General features: G+C 43.3%; 1 protein-coding gene across 4 annotated transcripts in view; it reads right to left on the bottom strand.

Moving 5' to 3' along the window:
* Nucleotides 1-16829, bottom strand: part of OLFM2 (olfactomedin 2) — a 372622-nt gene that overhangs the window by 105101 nt on the left and 250692 nt on the right. The gene's annotated exons all lie outside the window — the stretch shown is intronic.

Below are 16829 nucleotides of genomic sequence, written 5' to 3'. Positions count from 1 at the left end.
AAAAACATCCAAGAGCCAAGATCTTGCGATGTTGCGTTGGCCAATGCCATCGCAACATCACAAGATCTTGGCTCTTGTATGTTTTTTTTTTATTTGTTCATATGATTTTTCATGATATAATTAAACTTAGTGAGTGCATATATATATATAGCTCATGCCCCCATTTACTTACAGTACAGATTTATTTTTAACCTCTTGGTAAACACCTTACTTAACACATTACTAAACGTGTTGTTTCCCTTTTTCCATTAAAAACATTTAGTTGACAATAACATCATGTGTTCAGGTTTCTGGCTATAGTTTTATAGTATTGCAGGGGTACTGCAAACCATAGTAACTCATCCCAATCCACAGGATAGGGGATAAATGTCAGATCGAGGGGAGGTCTGACCACTGGGACCCTCTACGGTCTCCTGAATGGGCCCTGGATCTCTGAGAGGAGTGCGTGCTGGTGACTATGGCACACGCTCCCTTCATTCTCTATGTTAGTACAGAAGAGACTTGATTGCTGTACTAGGGCATCTTTGGTGCTCCTATAGAAATCAAAGGAGCCTGCCCCAAACCGGGAGAGCCAGGGCCCATTCAGGAGATCGTGGGGGGCAGCCCAGCATCAGACCCCCTTCGATCTGACACTGATCCCCTATCCTGTGGTTGGGATTACCGTATGTAACTTTTTCCTGCAGTACCCCTTTAAATTTCCAGTCTAGCAGGAACAAGCATGTTGGCATTTGCCAACCATACCATGTACTTGCCGGATACTATTTTGTAGTTATGCACAGGGTTCCATAGTACTTTAATCTCAGATATTTTCCTTCAGGTTATCCTAATCCCACTTCTATTTGGTGGTCATTAAGTGTTTTTACTTTCCATTGCATAACAATGAAATTGGATTTTTTTTTAAGATTGGGCAAAAATTGCAGCTCTTTTCATGAATCCCTTGGTTTGTGCAAAAATGTATGACTTTTGGATCATTTTTGCCCTGATTTCTAAGTGGGTGGGGCTTGGCACAGAGTTTGGGGGGGGGGGGGCTAGGGTTGGGGGTCCACACGAAGGATTACCACTGATGCATAACCTATGCCTAGTTAAAGCAAAAGGAATTTCATGTAACCCATAGGACTTTAGGAATGAAAGGAGATCATAGGCCATGGATCCAGGATCCATCTAACCATTCTTAAGGTAAGAGATCTTCCCTATTGTGTATTTATCCAAATATGCCAGAGAAATGACTATGGGAGGGATGGGGAGAGGTAGAGGGAATTGGGACAGGGACATGTAGAGGGACATGGAAGAGGGACATGGAAGAAACTACCGAATATGCTTTTACCTGGATGAACAGGTGACCAAGAACATTTCCATATAGTCTTTATGCCACTGGCATTATAGTGCCCTAGGCCTAAGATGTAAGAATGAACCCAAAGTAAAGAGAGAACTCTTTCCTTTGGGTCCATTCTTACATCTTAGGCCTAGGGCACTATAATGCCAGTGGTCTCATTGTGTACAGCCACCAGACTACTTTTAATCCATGCCTACTGGTCAGAGCTTCTCTCTGCTGCCATGTATCTACTCCTATGACTGCCCCATCATAGGTGGTATCTCTGCATGTGGATTTGTTTCTGTGTATGACTTCAGACTGTTTCCCAAATGTACTATCTGATCCTTTGTACTTAGCCTCTCCAATGTCTGACCTGGATTGTTGACTACAAACCTTCACTGCCTGCCTTGACCAGTCAGCCAACAAGTTTGGCCAGTACATAGATTTCTCTCTGCCTGACCGTATGGTGTATCACACCATTGTCTCTTGATATGCTGGCTCAGCTGCCATTTATACTGGGACCACTCTCAAAGTTAGCCATTTAGAAGCCTTCTGCAGTGAAGTCCAAAATAATGTATGGTGGTTAAAGGGTAAAAACCAGGAGGGCTACTTAGACAACACCCTCAAGACTGGACTAAGGGGTGGCACAGTAGGTCCACACTGTTTTCCTGTTACAAGCACCTCTAATAAGATGAAGCACTTTGTACAGGTCTAATGCCTACTGATGGTGATGAATTAGCACACAGATATGTAGAAGGATGGCCAGTTATCCCAGGACTTAAAAATACACATGTACAAAGAGGTGGAAATAAATAGCGGATATCTATGGTGAGAAGAAGGTGGTTGAATTAGGTCAATTTTATTAAACATAGTCCATCCAACAACCAGCATTGTTAACTTTATGAAGTAAGGTGTAAGGAGTGCACATTCAAGATTTTTTGCCTTGAGCGCAAACAGAGTATGTCCCACCCTTGGATGTGCACATTGTAGGTCCATTCTGTACAGTCCTGTTAAACGTTGCCTATAGACTCTTTTGAGTCCATATTGTATCAAAAGTTGTGGCATGTTCTAATCTATAACCAAGCAGGTCTCTGTACACTGAGGACAAGCAGGGCTCTATATATTGAGAACAAGCAGGGCTCTGTACACTGAGGACAATCAGGGCTCTGTACACTGAGGACAAGCAGGGCTCTGTGCAGTGAGGACAAGCAGGGCTCTGTGCACTGAGGACAAGCAGGCCTCTGTACACTGAGGACAAGTAGGACTCTGTACACTGAGGACAAGCAGGGCTCTGTACACTGAGGACAAGTAGGACTCTGTACACTGAGGACAAGCAGGGCTCTGTACACTGAGGACAAGCAGGGCTCTGTGCACTGAGGACAAGCAGGGCTCTGTGCACTGAGGACAAGCAGGGCTCTGTACACTGAGGACAAGCAGGGCTCTGTACACTGAGGACAAGTAGGGCTCTGTACACTGAGGACAAGCAGGGCTCTGTACACTGAGGATAAGCAGGGCTCTGTACACTGAGGACAGGCAGGGCTCTGTACACTGAGGACAGGCATGGCTCTGTGCAGTGAGGACAAGCAGGGCTCTGTGCAGTGATGAAAATCAGGGCTCTGTGCACTGAGGATAAGCAGGGCTCTGTACACTGAGGACAGGCATGGCTCTGTGCATTGAGGACAAGCAGGGCTCTGTACACTGAGGACAAACAGGGCTCTGTACACTGAGGACAAGCAGGGCTCTGTGCATTGAGGGCAAGCAGGGCTCTGTACACTGAGGACAAACAGGGCTCTGTACACTGAGGACAAGCAGGGCTCTGTACACTGAGGATAAGCAGGGCTCTGTACACTGAGGACAGGCAGGGCTCTGTGCAGTGAGGACAAGTAGGGCTCTGTGCAGTGAGGAAAAGCAGGGCTCTGTGCACTGAGGATAAGCAGGGCTCTTTACACTGAGGAAAGGCAGGGCTCTGTTCAGTGAGGACAAGCAGGGCTCTTTGCAGTGAGGACAAGCAGGGCCCCGTGCACCGAGGGCAAGCATGGCTCTGTACACTGAGGACTAGCAGGGCTCTGTACACTGAGGACAAGCAGGGCCCTGAGTACTGAGGACAAGCGGGGCTCTGTACAGTGAGGACAAGCAGGGCTCTGTACACTGAGGACCAGCAGGGCTCTGTGCACTGAGGACAAGCAGAGCTTTGTACACTGAGGACAAGCAGGGCTCTGTACACTGAGGACAAGCAGGGGTCTGTACACTGAGGACAAGCAGGGCTCTGTACACTGAGGACAAGCAGGGCTCTGTGCATTGAGAACAAGCAGGGCTCTGTACACTGAGGACAAACAGGGCTCTGTACACTGAGGACAAGCAGGGCTCTGTACACTGAGGATAAGCAGGGCTCTGTACACTGAGGACAGGCAGGGCTCTGTACACTGAGGACAGGCATGGCTCTGTGCAGTGAGGACAAGCAAGGCTCTGTGCAGTGATGAAAATCAGGGCTCTGTGCACTGAGGATAAGCAGGGCTCTGTACACTGAGGACAGGCAGGGCTCTGTGCAGTGAGGACAAGCAGGGCTCTGTGCAGTGAGGACAAGCAGGGCCCCGTGCACCGAGGGCAAGCATGGCTCTGTACACTGAGGACTAGCAGGGCTCTGTACACTGAGGACAAGCAGGGCCCTGAGTACTGAGGACAAGCGGGGCTCTGTACAGTGAGGACAAGCAGGGCTCTGTACACTGAGGACCAGCAGGGCTCTGTGCACTGAGAACAAGCAGGGCTCTGTTCAGTGAGGAAAAGCAGGGCTCTGTGCACTGAGGATAAGCAGGGCTCTGTACAGTGAGGACTAGCAGGGCTCTGTACACTGAGGACAAGCAGGGCTCTGTACACTGAGGACAGGCAGGGCTCTGTGCAGTGAGGACAAGCAGGGCTCTGTGCAGTGAGGACAAGCAGGGCCCCGTGCACCGAGGGCAAGCATGGCTCTGTACACTGATGACTAGTAGGGCTCTGTACACTGAGGACAAGCAGGTCCCTGAGTACTGAGGACAAGCAGGGCTCTGTGCACCAAGGTCAAGCATGGCTGTGTACACTGAGGACAAGCAGGGCTCTGTACAATGAGGACAAGCAGGACTCTGTGCACTGAGGACAAGCAGGGCTCTGTACACCGAGGACAAGCAGGGCTCTGTGCAGTAAGGACAAGCAGGGCTCTGTGCACTGAGGTCCTATGACATGCTCCCGGCTCACACAGAAGGCTGACTGACAAACCAGCAGCCTGCACAGAGCCCTGCTTCTCCTGCCCTCACTTCCTGTATTTAGACTCCTCACAGAGTCATGCAGGCAATAGCTTTTTGGCACCCTAAAGCAGGACAGCATTTTGGCACCCTAAAATATTCACTTAGTTCAACCAATGTATATTATAAATATACATATAATGTTATTATCCACATCATTTAAAAAGTTTTTTCTAACGCCAGGTACGCTTTAAATGAAAAAGTCATAAGGCTCGTAGATCACATACACTCATCCAGCAATTAAATAGTCAATTAAAACTTTTTCTTTCTTTTACTTCTGAAAAACAAGAATGTTATTGCAAAAATGCATTATAAGAACAGGAATCAACATGTTTCTAATCCATCAAGGATTCTTAGTCATGATTGGCCATAACTAAGAATCATTATGGATTAAAAACATGTCGGCATGTTTTCTGCTTTTAATAATGATAATAATAATAATAATAATAATAAATACTGTATGTTTTAATTGACTATTTGGTTGCTGGATACATTTTTGCATTCAACTAGATTTGCCGCATGTCATGTTGTGTCCATGTACCTAGTCTCCATGTTGAGTTATCCTCTAAGTAGGTTGTGGATATTCTTTTTGTGTTTATTTTATTTTTTTTTATTCAGTATTTCCGAACAATTCTAATTTGTATTAATTATTACTTCAGGTGAGATTGGAGATCATTTGCATTCTGGTATAATAAAGTCAGTTGCACTGACATCACATTGATGAGGTTCTGCTTCATTGTGGTAATATACTGGATTACCTAGTATACATGCAGAACGACTCAGAACAACTTCATCTTTCAAAAACTGAAGTGTCTAACTGGATTATTCAAAGACCATAGACATCCATACTTGACATAATCCGACACACTTCATATTAAATTAATATTATTAGAAGTTGGAGGATCTGATAATTGAGGGAACAATGGAATATGCCATCAGTGACGACTAATGTAGGCACAGCCGAGGGGCCAAGGTGCACCATCTGGCTGCTTGAACTCTGAGGCATGAAAATCTTGCATATATGCCTTGTGCCACATTTATTAGAAAGTCTTAGACACTTTTGCCCCCCACTCAACAAGACACTTTTACCCCCCACTCCATGGCTTACCAGGAAAGGGACAAGAATTAAATGTGACACAAAGAAATGAAGTCTCTGCAGCACGCAACAACGGTCCAACGCAACTTTATGACAGCAAAGAGATTACATAATTAGCTTTTGCCTAGGGTGGCAAGAATCTTTGCAACAGCCCTGTTACCGTGCTTGGCTTATGACTTGTAACTTGAACGTAACCACGAACCACCATCTAACCCAAGCCGCTGAGGCAGAACTTTAAGCTACAACTAGTGGGAAGGTCATCATGGTTAGTTCACCAATGGTCCAATGCCTGACACTCTTGTCGAACAGCTCTATGAGAAGACCACATTGCTCATGCAAATGCTAAGGCTTCTTTCATGTGCACTTGAGTTTGTTCCTGCATCACAATCCTATTTGTATCCATAGAAGACGAATGAAAGAAGCGGTTCACTCACCAATCCGTTGCTGTGCTCTTTATTCGGTAAAGTAGTTACATTGGCAACATATGGTTAGATGGAACGGCAGGGAAGGAGTTGTTACAGAGCCCTGTACGAAGCGACGGACGGGGCTCTGTAACACCTCCTGTCCTGCCGTTCCATCTAACCGTATGTTGCTAATGTAACTACTTTACCGAATAAAGAGCACAGCAACGGATTGGTGAGTGAACCTCTTCTTTCATTGGTCTTCTATGGATATATGTCTTACTGAACCTTGACAGTGTGAGCACCACCGTGCATCCGGCTAATTTGAATAAGCGCAGCACCTCTTGATGGCAGTTTACTCTGCATGTAGTCCCAGAGAGCAGTGCCATGTGTTCTGCTTAATAAGGACAATCCTATTTGTAGTGCCAATGTAAGGACCCACACCAAGACACCCTCCGATCTAACATTAAGGGCCCATCCGGAGATCAATTTTTACAGGCTTGATAACGTCTTTTATGTAGCCTACTCCAGAACTGCATCATTCTCCTACTCATAAACTTACTTAAAACAAGGTATTTCTGATTCTCATACAAGGACTATTGAGTCTCATACATGGGTCATGGATGGTGCGACATGCACACATACCTATTATTACCAATCACAGACGAGATACCAGTAAGCAAACTAGAACTCTCTTTAGTATTTGACAATGCCACAGTACCAATTCATATATGGCACTTATGGGACACTGTGATGTTTTCTTGGTCACTGGCCCAAACGGACATTTTGGCAGTAGATTTCTCTGGAGAGAAAATAGCTGCAATTGTAATGACCCTGCAGGAGGATATGGCTGCCAGCTCACTGTGGACTGCTAGACCTGCAGATTTACTTATATAAACGAGTGGTTGGAAACATATCGAACAAAACTGCAAGCATCAGGGATTTGTCCCCACCCAGAGGATCACGGGGGATAACAAACAGGTGGCCAAGAACATTTAATAGAGAGGAGCGAACATTCAGAATTAAACTAATTGCTAAGTTTGGAGAAAGTAGAATATTTCCATACTAGCCCAGGGCCAGTCATAAAACTGAGGAACTAATTTCCGAGTACGGTGGGGACTAAGAAGACACGGCTTTTTATGTTGTTGCTGCTAGCTTGCTGCAGGTGAGTGTTTTGCAGACCTGAATTTTCACCTTGCAGAAGATTTTCACCTTTTGCAGAAGAGAAGCGCCAGCAATCCTAGATTTCCCACCACCAGGGAATCGAGTTTTTTTGGGGTGTTGCAGCACTGGCTTAGTGCAGCATTGGATTTAGAGTTCCTCCTGCACAGTAGATGTGTTGCAGTCTCTGGCATTGCTGATGGCTGTAAGGCTATGTTCACACCTCGGAATTTCTACGCTGGAATACGGCACAGAGATTCTGCTGCAGCAGAGTCCCATTGAATTCAATGGATTTCTGCTGCACTGTGCACTTTCTGGCATGGAAATTCCTATTTCTGTGTCCTTTGTACATAATAATCTGAGAAATGGTGAGTTTGATCCTCGTACGGAGCAATTTTCCCGTCATTTGCCATGGGGTTTTGTTGATTCCCTTAAATGGAACCAATCATCAGATTTTACCCTATATAATGCTTGGCAAAGCGTTATATAGGGTACAATCTTTATCCTCACCATCCCCGGGGGACGCTCCTGCCTGTGGGGATGGTGAGGATATGAACTTTTAAACTAGTACCCGCTGGCCCCACAAGTAGTCCCTGGGCGGGGAGCTCCTCTTACCTAGTCCCGTTACTTCGGCCGGCAGCTACGCCACCTCGGCTTGATTGACGGGCCGCGTCATCGCTCTGCTTCATCTGTTCAGTGAGCAGAGTGATAATATGGCCTGTCAATCAAGCCGAGGGGGCATATAATGCTTTCCCAAGTGTTATATAGGGTAAAATCTGATGATTGGTTTCCTTTAATACCATAGAGTTAATAGAGATGGGGATGAATTTACTTTTGACGCCAAATGGGATCTTGAATGAAAACGACGAAAGGAACGTCTAAAAACAGTTGTGTTCTGATTTCTTTCTTTTCACCCACAAAGACCAACTATAACTCCATCTGCTTAACTTTCCAATGACCTTATCCTCCTTTGAACTTGCCTACAAGTTTAGAAAAAGACACATTCCCATACCGAGAGTCAAACCCTGGCTGCCTGGGTGAAAGCCAGGAATCCTACCCACTAGATCATATGGGACCTGCTTCTGACATCTTCTTTTTGTATGGGGGAAAAAAAGTAAAAAAGTTTTTTTTTAAATTGTACTCTTCTGAATTATCAGCTTGGCACTGGAGAAGCCCAATGCACAGCTTGCCTTGTTAGCGCAGTAGGCAGCGCGTCAGTTTCAATCTGAAGGTCGTGAGTTTGATCCTCACACGGGGCAATTTTTCCATCTTTTTCCATGAGGTTTTGTTGATTTCCTTAACATCATAGAGTTAGAAGGTACAAGGGATACTGTAAAGACAGCAGAACTAAACCAAAGCTACAGCTCCTTCATTTTTAGAACAAGTGTGAGCTTCAGTGGTGAAATCCTACCCAACAGATCATCATGGCATAGTGGTGCCCTGTAAACACAACAGTCATGTGTTTTCCATTATGGGCAATGTCATTTAGCTGATGCTTTTTAGGCAAATTATATATATAATTTTCATCTGTGACTCAGGTCTGAAATCACTGTTTCATAAATAATCAATGCTAAGAGTAATGTATAGGTTGGCACTTACGTAAATGACGGTGGTGGCACATGGCAAATAGGTCCAGAATTTAAGTGAAGTAGAGCCTGGCACTTACCAAATAGACAGCAGTGGAAGGCTTATGCCGAAACGTGTCCTGTTCTTTACCTTGTGATGTAAATAAACCTTCTACTTCTTCAAGCATATTTGGTGAGAGCCTGACTCTATTTTACTTTAAATAATTGATGTCACTGTCAATGTTCTCTAACCATATTATTATTAGTTTTTTTTTTCATCTGTGACACAGGTTTAAAGTTGCTCTCTATAAATAAGTAGTGTCATTGTTATATACATATACTAATAGCATTTCTGCTATTTTCATCTGTGACAACTGACAGTAGTACTATTGTTGGCCATTACCGTACATAACTTTAATGTGACATTTCCCCCAAATTTCTGCTCTGCAGGCTTCAGCTCTAATTTGGTGGGTGAGTGGTGATATATGTCTACAGTGTCTGCCATACAGTAGAGAAACAGACACAGGCGCCTCCATAGTACACCCTTAGGAGCAACAGCATGAATGACGCCATAGAGCAATACTGAGATGTGTCAGCTGTGAATTCAACAATGGTTTGAGACATGACATCTACTAGCTGTTCTCTGTCTGTATATCTATCTCTTTGTCTCTCTCCAGCTACTTCCCTATTTCTCTCTATAGACTTTTATGGGCAGCTATAACCTAATACTTGCATATTTAGTTACATATTTACTATCGTTAAAAAGAAACACATATCATGCAGTCAGAAGTGGTGTCAAATTTCTTACAGTGTCTATTTCTTTATCATAACTTTGGAACATCTTTCTACACATGTTAGACACTTTTCTCTTCTTTAGTCGCCTTTTGTTTGACTATTCAATGTAAGGGCTCGTTCACACAGCCAACTGTCCCTGTTAATTCATGCCTGTTCAATCAATGGGATATTTTTAACAGTCCTTTGTCACCCGTTTGCACCCGTTTGCTTTCCATTCTGTTATTTTTTGCAGGAGAAAAGGTTGTCATACTTATTGTAGGCCCCAAAAATGAATCACTATGTTTAATATTATAATAGCATGATGTGTCCGCCATGTTGCATGTTCTAAATAGACCACAGTGTATTATAATTTTCTTCTATACAAGAACCAGTCTGGGAGAATAATACTTGTTGTCTCTTTAGATATTTATGGCTGTTTAGATAAGACAGGTAAGAGGGCTAGTTAGCCAGTCTTGTGAATGTTATTCTGACGAATAATTAATTACCCATTTGACTGGACAGATAGACATTCACACATCTGTGTTGGAGAATCATCCATTAAATTATTATCTTTCCCATAAATTTGATAGTGTTGGAAATGTCTAGCTGGTGACTCTATGTCTGTAGAAACCATGTTTTTTAATTACTTATATGTCAAAAATAATCCCTGAATTTTTCATTGTGGCTCCATACATTAAGTGTGGAATGTGGGTTTGAAACCAATATTGGACAGTTAACCCTTAATGGTAATTATGCTAATTTCTTATCAATAGCACTCCATAGGGTATGGGTAGTTGACATTACACCGACAGGAAAGGCATTATGGGTGATATGCTCAATGCATTCTGGGTATTATAGTGATGTCATAGTCATTACCATATGTACACGCCCAACCTACATTCATTGGGGAACTCCAATTTAGGAGGGTGTGTCTAATTAATTAAAAAGTCTGGTAAACCAGATGTTAGGGATGCAGGAAAGAGGTCCGACTAGGTGGAAAAGCCATGTGAGATCCCAGCAAGCCGGACTGATTACACGGGACTGTTTAATTTTCCTAGGACCAGAAGCGAGGTTCTTACATAAACTTGATAAGAGACACAAAAATTGTATTCCATTTATTTAAGACTAATTGGGATAATGTGGATGGAATTATACCATTTAGATTGGGGAAGAAATTAATAAAATAAAATCATTAATTATCTCCATATTGAGATTATAGTTTTAGGATATTGTGAGACTTCATTCTAACTGCAGAAGAATCAAGACTCATAATCTATCAAAGCATGAAATTATTGCTTAGACATATTGATAGAATTCCTACTCGCCAAACTAAGTATTATAAGTATATTTCCCACACAGGAAACTTGTTTCAAGTTCTTCCTTCTAAAATATAGTCCAGTGAGATCATAAAACACTGCTATTTGTCTTAATAGTCTTAAGTCATGTATAGAAAAATAGTCCAGAATGGGGCGGAAGTATTCTTCCATGTTTATATCCTTACATGGATTTGCCCATTCTTGGAGTCATGTGATTTATAGTTGGTTAGAAGGGGGCGTGGAGTGTATTTAGCATTCCATATTGATATGCCTATGAATAGATATTGCCCATCTTGACATCATGAGGTTCCTCTGGATAGAGGGATATGTAACTTTTTTATTGTATGATATCCTAACCTAGAAGCTTTTGCTTTATTGTAACAAGTTACTTACTACTCACATGTATTGTTCTACTATATGTAGTCAATTTACAAGCTTGTAATGTTTATGAATATATCTAACTGATATTCATTTGCATATATCATTGTGTTTATTACTCATTTATGTTTATAATCTTATAACCAATAAATCTGCATACTTTATAATACCTGTGTATTATTGTATATTGCAAAACTACATCCTTAAGCGTTAATGTCATCCCATCATAAAAATAATTTGTTGATATCTGAGGAAATAGTCGGACTCAGATGTGAATTGTATTGATTAGCTTTGACTACAATTCACCAGGTCATAATTTATATATTAATAATTTTCATAATATTTCATGTTTCATTATTAATTTTTATGACATAAATCATAATTCATAATTGAGTTATTACCGCACAACAAGGTGCATGCAGTATTTTTTTCTTCGTCAAAAAAAAAAAAGGAACAAAAACGGATACAATAAATTTAGCATTGAAGTCTATAGGAAACAGTTGAGCCTTTAATGTCATCCTTTTGCATCCATTTTTTCAATCCATTGTTGATCCTTTTTTACTTCTGAGCATGCTCAGAACAAAAAAAAATTTTTTTTGTTTATTAACTGAACAATAAGGGATCCAAATGGATGCATCCGTTTGCATCCGTTTACTTCAGTTTGTCTGTCTGTTAAAAGAAAGGTCAGTAAACCTCAATAACGGGAAAAAAGTAGGAGAGAAGACAACCGCCGGGTGAACATAGCCTAATTTGTCTGAATTATTTGTAATCCGTTGCATTTTTAGACTTATCCAACCCCCTTTTCTACACAGTTAAAAACTGTCTTGGGAGATGCTAAAGGGGTTTAAGACACATTGGTGTGATTTTCCGGGAATTCAGGGGTTAGAACCTATTAAAACTGGTCGAAGGAAAGAAAACTGGTGAATGAGGGACAAGGTCACCATGAGCAGCTAGTTGGGGAGGAACACCCATCTGATCTGATCCTACAGAAGTAAATTGATGAAGATGTCCTGGTCAGACACGAGAACAACAGAACTGTGGAGCAATGGCACAAGGTGGATGGTCTATTGGATCACATGATCTCTTACATTACATGGATGGTGGGTTGTAGAGGCCCCAGGGATGCACTCATTAGATCTTAGCATGGGAGACAGAGACAGTTTTGCACATGTAACTACTGCATATTGCTTGGGGGTCACTGTAAATATTTTATACACCGACCCTCGCTCCCTAGCTAAAGAAGAAAACAGCTGCCAAACTCCATCAACGGTGTCCTTCATATCAACCTGAATATGTAAGAAAGGTGGAACAGGAGAGTACACCCACACAAACACTCTCTGCACTCTGTAAACAGACTCCAGGCTCTCCGTGGATTTTCCCTGCATCATAATCCATGGATTTCCATGGGATCGGTCTAATGGGAGTTCATTAAGCCCCAATGAAATAAATCTGTTCCTGACTTCATAAGCTGAATTACAGATGTCAGCCGGCAATTATAAGTGTCTGAAAACATCCAGCATTCTGCAGAGATAAACACGGTGCCCTATCATTATACCAGGATTCTGGGTCCGGTAATGAACCAGAAAAGATGTGTAATGATGACAAGTATAGAGCGATATCCAGAAAACCTCTACACCCAGACAGGCTAGGTTCATATGTGTTATATGTGACAGATGGATAGATAGATATGAGATAGATAGTTATGAAATAGATAGAAGAGAGATAGATATGAGATAGATACCGTATTTATCGGCGTATAACACGCACTTTTTAGGCTAAAATTTTTAGCCTAAAGTCTGTGTGCGTGTTATACGCCGATACACCCCCAGGAAAGGCAGGGGGAGAGAGGCCGTCGCTGCCCGCTTCTCTCCCCCTGCCTTTCCTGGGGTCTAGAGCGCTGCTGTCGGCCCTTCTCACCCCCTGGCTATCGGCGCCGCTGCCCGTTCTGTCCCCCTGACTATCGGAGCCGGCGCCGATAGCCAGGGGGAGAGAAGGGGCAGCGGCACCCATTGCCGGCGCCGCTGCCCCGTTGCCTCCCCCCATCCCCGGTGGCATAATTACCTGAGTCGGGTCCGCGCTGCTGCAGGCCTCCGGTGTGCGTTCCCTGCGTCGTTGCTATGCGCTGAACGCCGTGCCGTGCATAGCAACGACGCAGGGGACGCACGCCGGAGGCCTGCAGCAGCGCGGACCCGACTCAGGTAATTATGCCACCGGGGATGGGGGGAGGCAACGGGGCAGCGGCGCCGGCAATGGGTGCCGCTGCCCCTTCTCTCCCCCTGGCTGTCGGCGCCGCTTCTCTCCCCCTGGCTATTGGCGCCGGCACCGATAGTCAGGGGGACAGAACGGGCAGCGGCGCCGATAGCCAGGGGGTGAGAAGGGCTGACAGCAGCGCTCTAGACCCCAGGAAAGGCAGGGGGAGAGAAGCGGGCAGCGACGGCCTCTCTCCCCCTGCCTTTCCTGGGGGTATATCGGGGTATACACGCGCACACACGCACCCTCATTTTATCAAGGATATTTGGGTAAAAAACGTTTTTTACCCAAATATCCTTGGTAAAATGAGGGTGCGTGTTATAGGCCGGTGCGTGGTATACCCCGATAAATACGGTAGATAGATATGAGAAAAATATGAAATAGATAGAAGATAGATAGATATGAGATAGATAGATATATAGATAGATAGATATGAGATAGATTTGAGATAGATAGATAGATATGAGATAGATAGATAGATATGAGATAGATATGAGATAGATAGATAGATATGAGATAGATATGAGATAGATATGAGATAGATAGATATGAGATAGATAGATAGATAGATATGAGATATATAACTATGAGATAGATAAATATGAGATAGATACGAGATAGATAGATATGAGATAGATATGAGATAAATAGATGAACCCCCAAAGAAAAGAGCAGCACTTCTCAGGTAATGCACGGGTGCCCACTGTAACTTGGTCCTGGCTTCAGACCTTCAGTGATACAGCAACAAATACACAGTGGCAACTCCAATAAAGTGAAAAAGTGGGTGTCTTTATTCAAATAATGTGATGCAATGTTTCGGCTTGCTCACCAAGCCATTTTCAAGCAGAAAATGAGTGAACAGAGTACATATTTATGGTCACACAGGACCAATAAAACAATCATCCTATAAATTGTGCAATAGAGTATAAAACATTAATATTTGTGCATACATTTTCATTTTCATACATATCCGGCAATATTATAAGAACACTATAGCCACTAGGCTCATTGTGTACAATAACATGTGCGTACAGAGCTTATTTACATACATTCATATCAGTGAATACATCTCTGGGGTTAATAAGATGGGCGGAAGGGATGTAATCACTCACCCGGTGTGTATACAGTAGCACCACGAGGACGCCAGTGCGGCGTATTGTATTGTGAAAACCGCGGCCGAAGCCAGAGGTGACGTGGCCAGCAGTACATCAGCTGACTTGGATGCCGCAGCAACGCATCTCAAAGAAACCACGCCTGCGCGGCATTGGTATATGAGACTGTGTTGGCCATCTTTAGGTAGGTCAGATAGAGTTATATGTCAGAGCACACAGCAGTTCCCTATTGGACCTCATGCACAGGAGAGTGCTGGGGCGCGGCGTGATATCAGTCTTTTATCAAAGACTTTTACCTATACTGAGGTGCTGCTCAACCTGGACCTTTGCTTTAGATAGACAGATAGATAGATGTGAAAGACAGAAGCCTTTTTACAGTGTTTTGTATATTGGCTTTATTCTTTTGTTATGTTGCGCCATTAAGGAGGATTGGTGGAGTAGTTCGGGGCAATGTCTTTTGTGGGGGTTGTTGAAGCTTTCTGGCTGGATAAGCTTGTATGTTCCTCCATGTTGATCCAGGCAATTTTTGTAAATGAGGGTCGGCAGAGTTGTCGTCCTTGACCCTGTAGTACACTATGGCCCTCATTTACTTAGAAAATCGGGTTGTAAGTCTATCTTGCTTTCTTACCCGATTGCTTTTTTCCCCTGGTATTTATTATTATGTCGCATCCTGTTTGTCGCACGTGGGTTTTGTTGGTTTTGGTTTCCAACTCCTCTGAGTTGTCGGGAAAAAATCCACAACAATTCAACAAATTCGGGTTGGAAACCTTTATAAATACGTGGGAAAGCTCAGAAATGTCGGGTTACGCCCCTTTTTCGGGTTTGGGAGAATCCACATCGGGTCCGTCGGGAAAAAATGTTGCATCGTGTCGCAGACTGGCGCACGATGTCTGCGACATGGCGCAGACAAAGATGCGCCAAAAAAACCCGACAAAACAAGTCGGGTTTAGAATAGTAAATGAGGGCCTATGTAATGGTTTGTGCAATTGACTCAGTGCAGACACATGGGTAACTTGAATGCAGGAATTACCTTTTCTGAGATTCTCTGTACAACATCCATAAAGTATAAACTCCTTACAGTACAAGGTTGTGAAGTTACAGTCACTGCTTGGATCTTGGATGTAGTTCCCTTTAGTTGCTCTAATTTATACTGTAAATACTGTAGCAACTCTCTGAATATGTTATTAGCACTTTAATGTTTCCAAGGGAGATATACACAAATGTATATACAAATTTATAGAATCAGCATTGCTGAGGAGGGGCTTCATGTCTAACTGTGGTGAATATATTAAAAAGAATTTTACCCACGCTTACTGGTGTAATGAGTCCCTATTGTAGGTTATACTGCAAAAGAGGCTGTGACAATAAACTATGTGAGAAGTAGGCCTCAAGGTAGATTTTGTTGCAGAAATATCTGTCACTATCCCAGTCATCTGAATGGAACATGGAGAAGTCCGTGTGCTTGTCACCTAAAAAATCTTATTCAGATTAACGCAATGACAAAAATCTGCAGCAGGTGAGATTAGCATTACAGTGGGGGAAAAAATTATTAAGTCAGCCACCAAATGTGCAAGTTCTCCCACTTATAAAGATGAGAGAGGCCTGTAATTTTCATTGACCGTACGGTTTAATTAATGATATATTTTTATAGTTCGGACATTTATGCACGCGGTGATACCACATATGTTTATTTTTATTTATTTTTACACTGTTTTATTTTTTTTTATGGGAAAAGGGGGGTGATTCAAACTTTTATTAGGGAAGGGGTTAAATGACCTTTATTAACACTTTTTTTTTACATTTTTTTTGCAGTGTTATAGGTCCCATAGGGACCTATAACACTGCACACACTGATCTTTTACACAGATCACAGGCGTGTATCAACACGCCTGTGATCAGTGTTATCGGCGCTTGACTGCTCCTGCCTGGATCTCAGGCACGGAGCAGTCATTCGCCGATCGGACACCGAGTAAGCAGGTAAGGGCCCTCCCGGTGTCCTGCCAGCTGTTCGGAACGCCGCGATTTCACTGCGGCGGTCCCGAACAGCCCGGCTGAGCAGCCGAGTCACTTTCACTTTCGTTTCAGAAGCGGCGGTCAGCTTTGACCGCCGCTTCTAAAGGGTTAATACCGCACATCACCGCGATCGGCGATGTGTGGTATTAGCCGCGGGTCCCGCCCGTTGATGAGAG

The sequence above is a fragment of the Hyla sarda genome, chromosome 4 (assembly GCF_029499605.1).
Source record: "Hyla sarda isolate aHylSar1 chromosome 4, aHylSar1.hap1, whole genome shotgun sequence".
Classification (NCBI taxonomy): Eukaryota; Metazoa; Chordata; class Amphibia; order Anura; family Hylidae; genus Hyla; species Hyla sarda.
The sequence above is the reverse complement of the archived record's forward strand: the minus strand, read 5'-3'. Positions and strand labels throughout refer to the sequence as shown.